The sequence below is a fragment of the Dromiciops gliroides genome, chromosome 5 (genome assembly GCF_019393635.1).
Source record: "Dromiciops gliroides isolate mDroGli1 chromosome 5, mDroGli1.pri, whole genome shotgun sequence".
NCBI classification, from domain to species: Eukaryota; Metazoa; Chordata; class Mammalia; order Microbiotheria; family Microbiotheriidae; genus Dromiciops; species Dromiciops gliroides.
In genome coordinates, this window is record NC_057865.1 from 117,039,796 (window position 1) to 117,051,638 (window position 11,843).

Consider the following 11,843-nt stretch of genomic DNA (forward strand, 5'->3'; position numbering starts at 1 on the left):
CAACACAACCGTTTGTAAGGGAAACACAGTTCCTGGCACCCAGTGGTTGTTTTGCACACAACTGTATGGTGACAGATGTGCTCAAGTTGTGACTGCTTATATGAGTAGCTTTAATTGAGTCACTGCATTTCTGTGTGTTTCTGATGATAATATCACAGTCAAAAGTGCCTATGGATCAGTGCTCCCTATTCAATAAGGGTGAACACTATGGGATTCCTGAGCCCAAAATGCATCCTCAGAAATAAATATGGAGATCGTATACTCCAGGGATTATGTCAAGAAAACTGAGGAGTTTTAGGAGCTCTTGAAATTTAGGCCAGGATAATGAACTAAGATTGACTTAGCTCTTCTCAGCAATACAATGATCCAAGACAATTCCAAAAGACTCATGATGGAAAATGCTTTCCATATCCAGAGAAAGAACTGATAGAGTCTAAATAAAGACAGAAGCATAATATTTTCACTTTGTTTTTTGGTATTTTTTCCTTTTGTTCTGTTTCTTCTTTCACAACATGATTAGTATGGGAATGTTTTACATGATTGAACATATATAACCTATACAAACTGTTTACCATCTTAGGGAGGAGGGAGGGAAGGGAAGGAGAGAGAAAATTTGGAACTCAAAATTTTATTTAAAAAATGAACTCTTAGGGCAGCTAGGTGGCGCAGTGGATAGAGCACTGGCCCTGGATTCAAGAGGACCTGAGTTCAAATCTGACCTCAGACACTTGACACTTACTAGCCATGTGACCCTGGGCAAGTCACTTAACCCCAATTGCCTCAAAAAAAAAAATGAACTCTTAAAAGCAAACAAATAAATAAATAAATTTGAGGGGTTGGGGGAGAAAGAAAGAAATCTAGGGCAGAAGAAAGAACCTGTGTTATCTGGAAAAGTCTAGGAGCTACAGAACATTTAAGATTGATCTGAAAGTCCTCCTCATATCTTACCACTAGACAACAAGAAGTTGAGAGTTGGCGTTTGCTGGCTCTGGGAGCCAGGGGTAGAAGGAACTCAGGGTAGTAGTGCTTTGGGATGGTTGTCAGGAGGTTCAAGGATGGGGAATAAACCTGGGCCCTAGAAGTCCAGGATGTTGCTACCAATCAATTGTAGGATTGCTAAAGCCAAAGTGATATCAGAAATGGATATCAAGAACACTACAGAGACTAACCAGCTGCTATTGCAGCAAGGTTGCCCCTTTCCCCGATAAGTCTAAGGTTCCTCAGTAGTAACTAGTGACTAGTAACAAATCATTAGAAAATGTTTGTTTCCATAGAAGCATACTAGCAACATAGAAGTTGCTAGTAACTAGCAGTTTCAACCCACCTCCCCCTTCAGAAAATTATTGAAAGGCTCAGAGGATGCCTGGGGGCAATTTGCTTGGTCTGAACCACCTGCCACAGAGGAAGAAAAGGAATGAGAAGATAATTGGGGAGAACAGAAAGTCATAAATACTCCAAAAGTATTCTGACCCTGAGCCTGAAAGAGATGGAAAGGTTCAAATATTCTGGAGGGAATCTAGTCTTGATTATTTCATTCTGAAATAGCTGTTAACCCTCAAGAGTTTGCATTATCTCCATAATGGAGAAGGCATGAGGTAGGAGCAGCAAACAGAGGACAATGAATAGTAATTGATAAAACCACCAAAGTTTTCAAGTAGTTCCCAGGAATGGTAACTGAACATGCTCCAGGGAGGGGGAGGTAGGATATTCCTTATATATTCATTTGAATACCATCTTATTTACTTATTACAAAAGTCACAGTCATTGGCTACCCCCTTTCATGAAGAATTTCTTGACTTACCTTTTTTTTTCTTCTTTTCTTCCAATCTCCATCCCCATCTTGGGTAATCTCAATATCTTTGTGGGCAGTATTATAGATTCTTTCATCCCAAGTTTATCTTCCCCTTTAGTTTTGTGAACCTCCTTATATCTTCTTTTTAAGATTTTAAAATTTATTTTATTCTGAACTTAAGAAATAAAACAAGCTTTTCTATAACATAGAATAGGAAAAAGATGATTATTCATGAAACTGCAAATCTATTATGTACAACTTGTTATTTCTTTTGAATATATAATAAAGTTATCATGTAGCTTTCCTTTTTTTTTCTGCCTTCCTCCCCCTACCCCAGAGATGGCTACCATTAGACACAAATGTGTGTGTACAAATAAATATAAATACATATAAAAGCATTCTCCACCTTCTCTGAAGGGTCATACCCTCAAACTGGTCAGGACCTTACCTTTTTTTTTTGTAAGGCAATTGGGGTTAAGTGACTTGCCCAGGGTCACACAGCTAGTAAGTGTGTAAAGTGTTTGAGGTCGGATTTGAACTCAGGTCCTCCTGAATCCAGGGCCGGTGCTCTATCCACTGTGCCACCTAGCTGCCCCAGGACCTTACCTTTTATGATACCTTGTTTCATAGTTATCTAATATCATAAACCTAAACCACCAGCTTAGCTTTTCAGATCACAAACTCCTACCTTACCATTTCAATAACACAACTTACTATTTTCCCATCTTCTGATTTTTTTGTTGTTGTTGACCAACTATGGTGCATTCTCAAAAACAATAACACTTCTGAAGATCATTCTATGCACCATCCCTAACCATGTGTAATAAATACAGTAGTTTAAAAAAAATGAACTCCATCCTTACATATCACTTTCTTTTTTTGGTTTGTTTTTGTTTTTGTTGTTGTTTTGTTTGTTGTTGCTTTGTGGGGGCAGGACAATGAGGGTTAAGTGACTTGTCCAGAGTCACACAGCTAGTAAGTGTCAAGTGTCCCATGCCACATTTGAATTCAGGTCCTCCTGAATCCAGGGCTGGTGCTTTATCCACTTTTCTACCTAACTGTGGCCCCCTTCCCACCCACCCCCACCCACCCCCGCCCTGCACTTTCTTTTAAAAAATGTCTATTGATTTTTTTTTTTACATCACCATAGTTTCTTCCAGTACTTACACATCACTTTTAACAACTTTTTCTTTTCTTAGGTACCATCAGGATAAATATTCTAAACCTCAACCCTTGATTACTTCTATTGTTCATTTTCTTTACTTCATCACAGATGTTATGAAACCACTCTAAATTTCTCCTCCCAAATCTTTTTTTTTTTAAATGTTCTGTTTTCTAGTAGTTAAAAGAAGGAAAGACTGGAAAATACCTAAGGCCAGCCACTGTCAGATAGAATTTTTACTCAGAGCCAGCCTAAAGGTTGAAACTATTTGGGCTCTAAACTAAAATAAAAAGAATGGATTACAAAAGAGCATTCCAATAAAGAAAGAAATTGAAGTTTAGAATATGTTCATTCACTGATCCAACCGTTCTGGAGAGCAATTTGGAATTATGTCCAAAGGGCGATAAAGCTGTGCATACCCTTTGACCCAGCAATACCACTTTTGGGTCTTTTTCCCAAAGAGATCATGGAAGGGGGAAAGGGACCCACATGTACAAAAATATTTATAGCTGCTCTTTACGTGGTGGCAAGGAATTGGAAGTTGAGGGGGTGCCCATCAACTGGGGAATGGCTGGACAAGTTGTGGTATATGAATACAATGGAATACTATTGTGCTATGAGAAACGATGAGCAGGAAGAGTTCAGAGAAACCTGGAGGGTCTTGCGTGGGCTGATGATGAGTGAGATGAGCAGAACTAGAAGAACATTGTACACAGTAACATCAACATTGAGTGTTGATCTACTGTGATGGACTATATTCTTCTCACTTATGCAATGGCACAGAAGAGTTCCAGGGAACTCGTGATGGAAGAGGATCTCCAAATCCAGGAAAAAAAAAAAAGAACTGCAGAGTATAGATGCTGAATGAACCATACTATTTCTTTTGTTTTTGATGCTGTTGTTTTTTTTTCTATTTTGAGGTTTTTCATCATTGCTCTGATTTTTTCTCTTATAACATGACTAATGCAGAAATAGGATTAATGTTATTATGTGTATATATATATAACCTATATCAGATTACCTGCTGTCTAGGGGAGGGGGGAGGGAAGGGAGGGAGGGAGAAAAATCTGAAATTGTCAAGCTTGTATAAACAAAAGTTGAGAACTATCTTTACATGTAATGGAAAAAAAATTAAATACTTTATTGATTAAAAAAAAAGAATATGTTCATTCTATTTGAGGATTAGTGAGAAAGGCATCAAATTGTACCTTAGGCTTTATTGTAAAATATAAAAGAACATCTAAATATATTTTTAAATTCCATAGTCAATTATTTTTTTGTTTGTTTGTTTGTTTTGTTTTTTGCAGGGCAATGAGGGTTAAGTGACTTGCCCAGGGTCACACAGCTAGTAAGTGTCAAGTGTCTGAGGTCGGATTTGAACTCAGGTACTCCTGAATCCAGGGCTGGTGCTTTATCCACTGCGCCATCTAGCTGCCCCCCATAGTCAATTATTTTTAACAAAGATATGCTATTGTGAAGGCATAATTATAAATGTATGTGGTCTTGAACAAAGATTCTCATTTGTGTCTTTATTGAAGGAAGGTCACTAGAAGACATCAAGGACATGTCCTTGGTCCTATTCTGGTCCTTATTTTGGTCAGTGATTTACATAAAGGCTTAGATATTATGCTTATCGAATTTGCATTTATATGAACTTAAGAGGGACAGATAACATGTTGGACGACAGAATTAGGGTTCAAAAAAGATCTTAACAGGCTACAACAATGGACTGACATTAATAAGATGAAATTTAATAGTGATAAATGTGATCAACCATGAGTTAAAAACAATGACTGTGCAAGGAGAGGATAGGAGAGGAGAGGAGAGGAGAGGAGAGGAGAGGAGACATTTGCCTAGACAACAGTTCATGTAGAAAGCATATGGGGACTCAGTAAATTACCAGTTTAATATGAGACAGTGTGAAATGGAAATGGTAGCTGAAAATGTTAGCGTAATTTTAGGCTCCCTTAATAGAAGCATAGTGTCCAAAAAGAGAGGGGCAATAATTCGGTAGCAATAGTCTTGATGTGCTCTGATCTTGTCAAACCAAATCTCCTGTACTGTGGTCAATTTTAGATGATACATTTTAGGAAGGACATTAACAAAAAAGAGTATTTCTAAGAGAAGGCACAGAAATCTTTACCATAAGAGGATTGGTTGAAGAATCTGGGAGTGTTCAGAATTCAAGCAAAAGTGAAATGTAAGGTGAATTCTATATTTCCATTGACCTATTCAATTATAAAACCATGACAAAATTCCAGTAGGGAATAAATGTTTAACAACCAGGTTCTCCAAGGGGAAAAATGTATGCACACACATTTTAAAGTTTAATTTGCATTATTCATACTTTCTTAAGTTTAGACAATAAAAAAAATCAAGCTTATATTTATAGTGATTGCTGGTTTTGTATGTACATACATATATATGTATCTTGAAGTCCATGAAAACTCCTTTTGTTGTTGTTGTTATTTCTACCTTTGCATCCCTTGAGCAGCCAGGTGGTGCAGTGGATAGAGTGTCATGCCTGGAGTCAGGAAGATCTGAGTTCAAATCTCAGACACTTATTAGCTGTGTCATGCTAGGCAAGTCATTTAACCTTGTTGGTATCATTTTCCTCATCCGTAAAATTAACTGGAGAAGGAGATATCAAGTCATTCTAGTAACTGTGCCAAGAAGACCTAAAATAGGGTCATGAAGACTCAGATACAACTGAAAATAACTAAACACCAACACATTGCATGTCTTGCATCTAATGTGCTGCCTGGAAGAAAGTGATCGCTTACTGATTGATTAATTACTACTTTTCTTCCTAAAGATAGCTTCATTGGCTTTGGGATTTTGTGATACTGTTATATTTTGATTCTATCACCCCTCCCCACAGTGGTTTCCCTTTATGAGTTCCTCTATTTAATTATCCTTGGTAACATTAGCATTTTTATTGAAACCTTATTGGACCTGACCCCCATCACTCCACACAGCTTCATTCAGAAAAATAGGTCAGATAGAAGGGGAAGGAGAAAAGAGAAGGGTACACACATTTACTATGTGCCAGACACTGTGCTAAGAACTTTACAACTATCTTCTCTTTTTTTCTTTTCTGATAATTTTATCTTATTTATTTTTTTAATAATAAACATTTTTACTTATAGTTTTGGGTTTCAATGTTTATCCCTCTTTTTTTCCCTTTGCTCTCCCTTCCCTGAGGCGGCAATCAGATATGGGTTATACATGGATGATTATGCAAAGTATTACCCTATTTGTCATTTTGTACAAGAAAACTTGATTAAAAGAAAAAAATTAAAGAAAATGAAAAATAGCGTGCTTCAGTCTGTTCCATCAATATCAGTTCTTTCTTTGGAGGTGGATAGGATGTTTCATCAATAGTCCTTTGGGATTGTCTTAGATCATTGTATTGTTGTGAATAGTCAAGTCATTTACAATTCTTCATCAAACAATATTGCTGTCTCTGTGTACAATGCTCTCTTGGCTCTGCTCACTTCACAATACATCATTTCATACATGTCTTTCCAGACCTTTCTGAAATCATCCTGCTTGTCATTTCTTTAAGCACAATAATATTCCATCACCATAATATACCATGGCTTGTTTAGCCATTCCCCAATTGATGGGCATTTCTTTGATTTCCAATTCTTAGCCACCACATAAAGAGCTGCTAGAAATATTTTTGTACAAATAGGTCTTTTTCTCTTTTTGGGAATGTCTTTGGGATATAAACCTAGCAGTGGTATTGCTGGATCAAAGGATATGCACAGTTCTATAGCCCTTGGGGCATAGTTCCAAATTGCTCTCCAGAATGGTTGGATCTTTTCACAACTCCACCAACAGTGGATTAGCATTCCAGCTTTCCCACATCCCTCCAATGTCCAATATTTTCCATTTTTGTTACATTTGCCATTCTGATAGGTGCTTTACAAGTATTTTCACATTTTGTTCCTCATAACAACCCTGGGAGGTAAGTGCTATTATTGTCTCCATTTTACAGTTAGGGAAACTGAAGCAGATAGAGGTTAAGCGACTTGCCCAGGATCCCACACTGTCTGAGGCTGGATTTGAACTCAGGTCTTCCTAACTCTACGTCCAGTGCTAGATCCTTTTCACCACCTAGCTGCAGCATTTGACCTTTCAGCACTGAAGTGCAGATGATGGGATGGAATGAAGTAGAAGTTTTCTTCAAAGGTCAGTGGGTTGATTTGTTTGCCTTGACTGGACATTTTTATAGTGAGAGACTTGGATTGGTGATGGGGAGTGGAGAATGGAAGACTAGAAGATAAGAGGAGACAACCAAGAAAGACAGAGCTTTCTGGTTTATCTATACATAGGAGATGAGACAAGGAAGATATCGCAAAGGATGCAATTGAGGGCACTGTCAAGTTGTTGTTTTTAAAGTTATTATGGCTACTTCTGTATTTTCTAAAATTAATTGCTAAAAATTATGTTTTCTTTACTGAACTTTGTCACTCAGGTACTACTTTGGGGTAAGGTTTTGTTTTTTTTTTTTTGGTGGGGCAATGGGGGTTAAGTGACTTGCCCAGGGTCACACAGCTAGTAAGTGTCGAGTGTCTGAAGCTGGTTTTGAACTCAGGTACTCCTGAATTCAGGACCGGTGCTTTATCCACTGTACCACCTAGCTGCCCCAGGTAAGATTTTTAATGTGTTTTCTTTATATAGTTCCCAAGAGCCCTTTCTGCATCATATACATACTCTGCCGCATCTGCCCAGCTATGGGTACATCACTTGGGATGTTATCCCTTGTATCTTTTCTGCTGACAAGAATTTTTTTGGGGGGGGGCAGGGCAATGAGGGTTAAGTGACTTGCCCAGGGTCACACAGCTAGTAAGTGTTGAGTGTCTGAGGCTGGATTTGAATTCAGGTCCTCCTGAATCCAGGGCCGTTGCTCTATCCATTTCACCACCCAACTGCCCTCGACAAGAATTTTTGTATGAAAAATTTTTTTTAATTGTCTGGCTATCAGTTGTTTGATAACTTGCTGTCAAGTATGTTTCTCTATTTGTATTGACCCACCACATCAATAAATTCTAAAGGTAAAGGAAAAAAAGTTGTGTTTTTAAAAATTTAATTGCTATTGATTGCTATGTTTTATAATTAAATTGCTATTGCTCTGGTTTTGGCTGTAAGCACATTATTATTTTATTAATATAATATATACCAGTAAAAGATTGACTGTGTGGCAGTTAGCATGGATAGGAGAAAAGCCCCAAACCTATACTATCTCTCAGAGAGCTGCATATGGTTTCAAGGGGAGTTCCACAGACCTACAAAACCTACACAATCCTAAGAAGAAGAGCAGGCACCAAGAGAGGGAGCCAAGAGACCCAGGCCCTGGTGTGGCCAAGGGTTTTATCCTTTTTTGATAGAGGCTAGTAATTATACATTGATCAAAGCTAATTGAGGGGGCAGTTAGGTGGCGCAGTGGAGAAAGCACTGGCCTTGGATTCAGGAGGACCTGAGTTCAAATCCAACCTCAGACACTTGACACTTAACTAGCTGTGTGACCCTGGGCAAGTCACTTAACCCTCATTGCCCTGGGAGGGGGGGAAGCTAATTGGTTAGCATCATTCAATTCCATTGGTTGACATGACTTGAGGGTGGTCTAAAGTAAAATGAACTCTACAGAGGACATCAGGAAGATGAATGTAAAAGACCTTTGGAAGGTGTGGTTCTTCACTGAGCTAGACAAAAGAGTCTATCTCCATTTCCTTGGTTCCCTCGGGTATGTCCCAGACAAGATTTGCAGAAGTTCCTCAAGAACTGGACTTTCTGGAGTGGGAGCATGGGGGATGGGGTAGGGATAGAAAGGACAGAAGTTGATCTCTGGCTCCCTCCAAGAAATCCATTATTAATGATTTTCTCACACCTTGGAGGTGTAGGTGTCTAGAAGGGAGGACCAGTTAATGGTATCAAAAGTATCAAATTCAAAGAGGTCAAAAAAGGATGAGGAATGAGAAAAAGCCATTGGAAAATGCAATTAAGAAATCACTGGGGGGCAGCTGGGTGGCGCAGTGGATAAAGCACCAGCCCTGGATTCAGGAGTACCTGAGTTCAAATCCAGCCTCAGACACTTAACACTTACTAGCTGTGTGACCCTGGGCAAGTCACTTAACCCCAATTGCCTCACTTAAAAAAAAAAAAAAAAAGAAATCACTGGTAACCAGGGAAAGAATGGTCTCAATTTAAAAGGGTGAGAAGTAAGCAAAAATGAAGACGATGAGTACGAATGACTTTTCCTGTATGTTTTACTGTGAAAGGAAGGAGAGGTATAGGACAATTACTTGACGTAATGGTAGGATCAAATGCAGGTTTTTAAAAGATGAGAGAAATCTGGGCATGTTTGGAAGAAATAGCGAAGGAGCCAGCGGATAAGGAGAGATTGAAAATTAGGGAGAGTGGGGATGATCAAAGGGGCAAACTCCTCGAGGAGATAGGATGGAATAAAGGACTGAAATAAAGAGTCTGACATTTGCAAGGAGAGGGACCACGTGTTTCTTCTAGAGCAAAGGAATAGAGAGCAGAGGACGATGTTGAGGATAATAGCTAGCTCCAGCTGAAAAACACTGCATTAGCCCAGGCTGCTGAAAGCTTTATGTAAATAGTGTTTCATCTAATTCTATCATCTAATCACCTCGATACTTCCTCTATGAATGGGGAATAAGCGTCCTCCCAATGCATATGAACAATCTTTTTTGGTCATCACTGAGTCAACCTAAAAGACAAAAACAAAACTTCAAATAATCTCGACAGCCTGCAATTATTTTTATTGACTTGCTTGTCTCTGTATTTCCTCTAAATAATGCTATTCTTGCTGTTGCCTGGTACAGAATGGAACTCGGCAGGTGCTGTCTTTCCAAAGTCTCTATAAACAGACCCACTAAATTATGAGCTTCAGAAACCCAGCTGTGCAGAGAAGGAAAGCCTACATCTTGCAAAATCACAAGCAGGTATTTCAGTACCTGGCAGGGGAGTTAAATTATTATTACCCAGAGTTGGTAATCTCACAAATGATAACTACTTGTATCCAAGCAGCACTCCCACCAAGTGGGAACATGTTACCTGTCTCTAAAAACGGCAGAGAGAAAAAAGGGAAAACAAAAAAACAAAGCACCTTCAGCCCCTTACAGAGTCTCTCAGATTAGCAAAAGAGAAATATCAAACTTCATCCAACCAAGGTTTCCGATGGCAATTATGCCAAGAGTTGAACAGAAATTGCATAGATGGTGTGGGTTTGCAGTTGCAGCTGGCATCGTAAATGAAGAGAAATAGCTCAGTGGGACCCCTACTTTCTCACTTCAGTCTCCACCCATTTGTGAACTGGTGTGCTGGCCACCAGTCGAAAAATTATTTACAATCCTGGTTCTTAATGGAACTTTTTTTTTCTAGTTGCAATCTTAACACTAGTCCTTGGGATGAGGGGGGGAGCTTGCAGTTTAGAATTAGAACCAGAGGTGATGCTGTATATGTGACATAGGCATCTCTCTTTGTAGGGGGGAAAGAGATGGAAGGAAAGAGATATAAGTAAGTGGCTGAAAAGCTGTGTTCACATTCCCTTTTTTTTTTTTTCAAAGTATCGCATTCTAGGCTTAGCCACCATTTCCTTGAGTAAAAAGGGATTAGTTAACTCCTACAGCTCCACCTCATTACTTACTCTAATGTCTACCCAAAGAGTCAAAGGCACATTAGAACCTCCAATAAATATCTAGGGCCATGCCTCCCCACCATCGGCACAGATTAATACTGAAATCTGTGGAGAAAATTAAGAAGAGGTAAAAAGAACACATTTAACAACCCACAGCCAAAATTATCTTCCTAATGCAGAATTCTATCACTCTTTCACTAATAAATCTTCAAAGGCTCCCTACTATCAACCTATTAAGGTCCAAATTCATTATCCTAGCCCTTGAAGTCTAACACAGGTAACATAGTAGAAAGGACACTGACTTGAAGTCAGAGCTTCTGAATTCACATCCTGGTTCTAGTACTGAGGATTTATGTAATCCCTTTTTGGGGAGGCAATCAGGGTTAAGTGACTTGCCCAGGGTCACAAAGCTAATATCTGACGACAGATTTGAACTCAGGTCCTCTTAAATTTAGGGCCAATGCTCTATCTACTGCACCACCTAGTTGCCCCTGCTTGTGTAATCTTTTGGGTTTGGTGAGGCAATTGGAGTTAAGTGACTTGCCCAGGGTCACACAGCTAGTAAGTGTCAAGTGTCTGAGGCCGGATTTGAACTCAGGAACTCCTGAATCCAGGGCTGGTGCTTTATCCACTATACCACCTAGCTGTCCCCCTGCTTGTGTAATCTTGACTAATCACCTTACCTCTGAGAATCTCAGATAAAACTGAGAGGGTTGGAATAGATAATCTTGAAGATTTATTCTAGAGTTCAATTTATAATCTTATTACAATCTAGTTCCACACTCCATCTCCAGATTTATTTTGTGTTATTTTCCCTCACATAATCTTTACTCCAGTCAAACTAGACTGCTCAACATCACCAAAATGTTTTCTGTCTTTTCCTATCTTTTTTTGTGACATTCCCCACACCTGGGATAACCCCATCTTCCTCCATCTGACTGTTGAAATATTACCTATCCTTTAATAACCAGGTTAAATGCCAGTTCCTCCATGAAACATTTCCTGATTGTCCCCTGATGAGTTCTCAATTATTTATAAAATCCCTTACTTTTATGGGGAAGGACTATTGAAGTTTGACCTGGCCAGCTGACACAAGTATTCTCCTTGAGACACATCTTGAAACTGGAGAGATAGGCCCATTGGTTGTGGCTACTGCCTTTGTGGAGTGAGGGGGACAGAGATGGCTCTAGCGCAGAGTGACCTCTAGTCCAACTTCC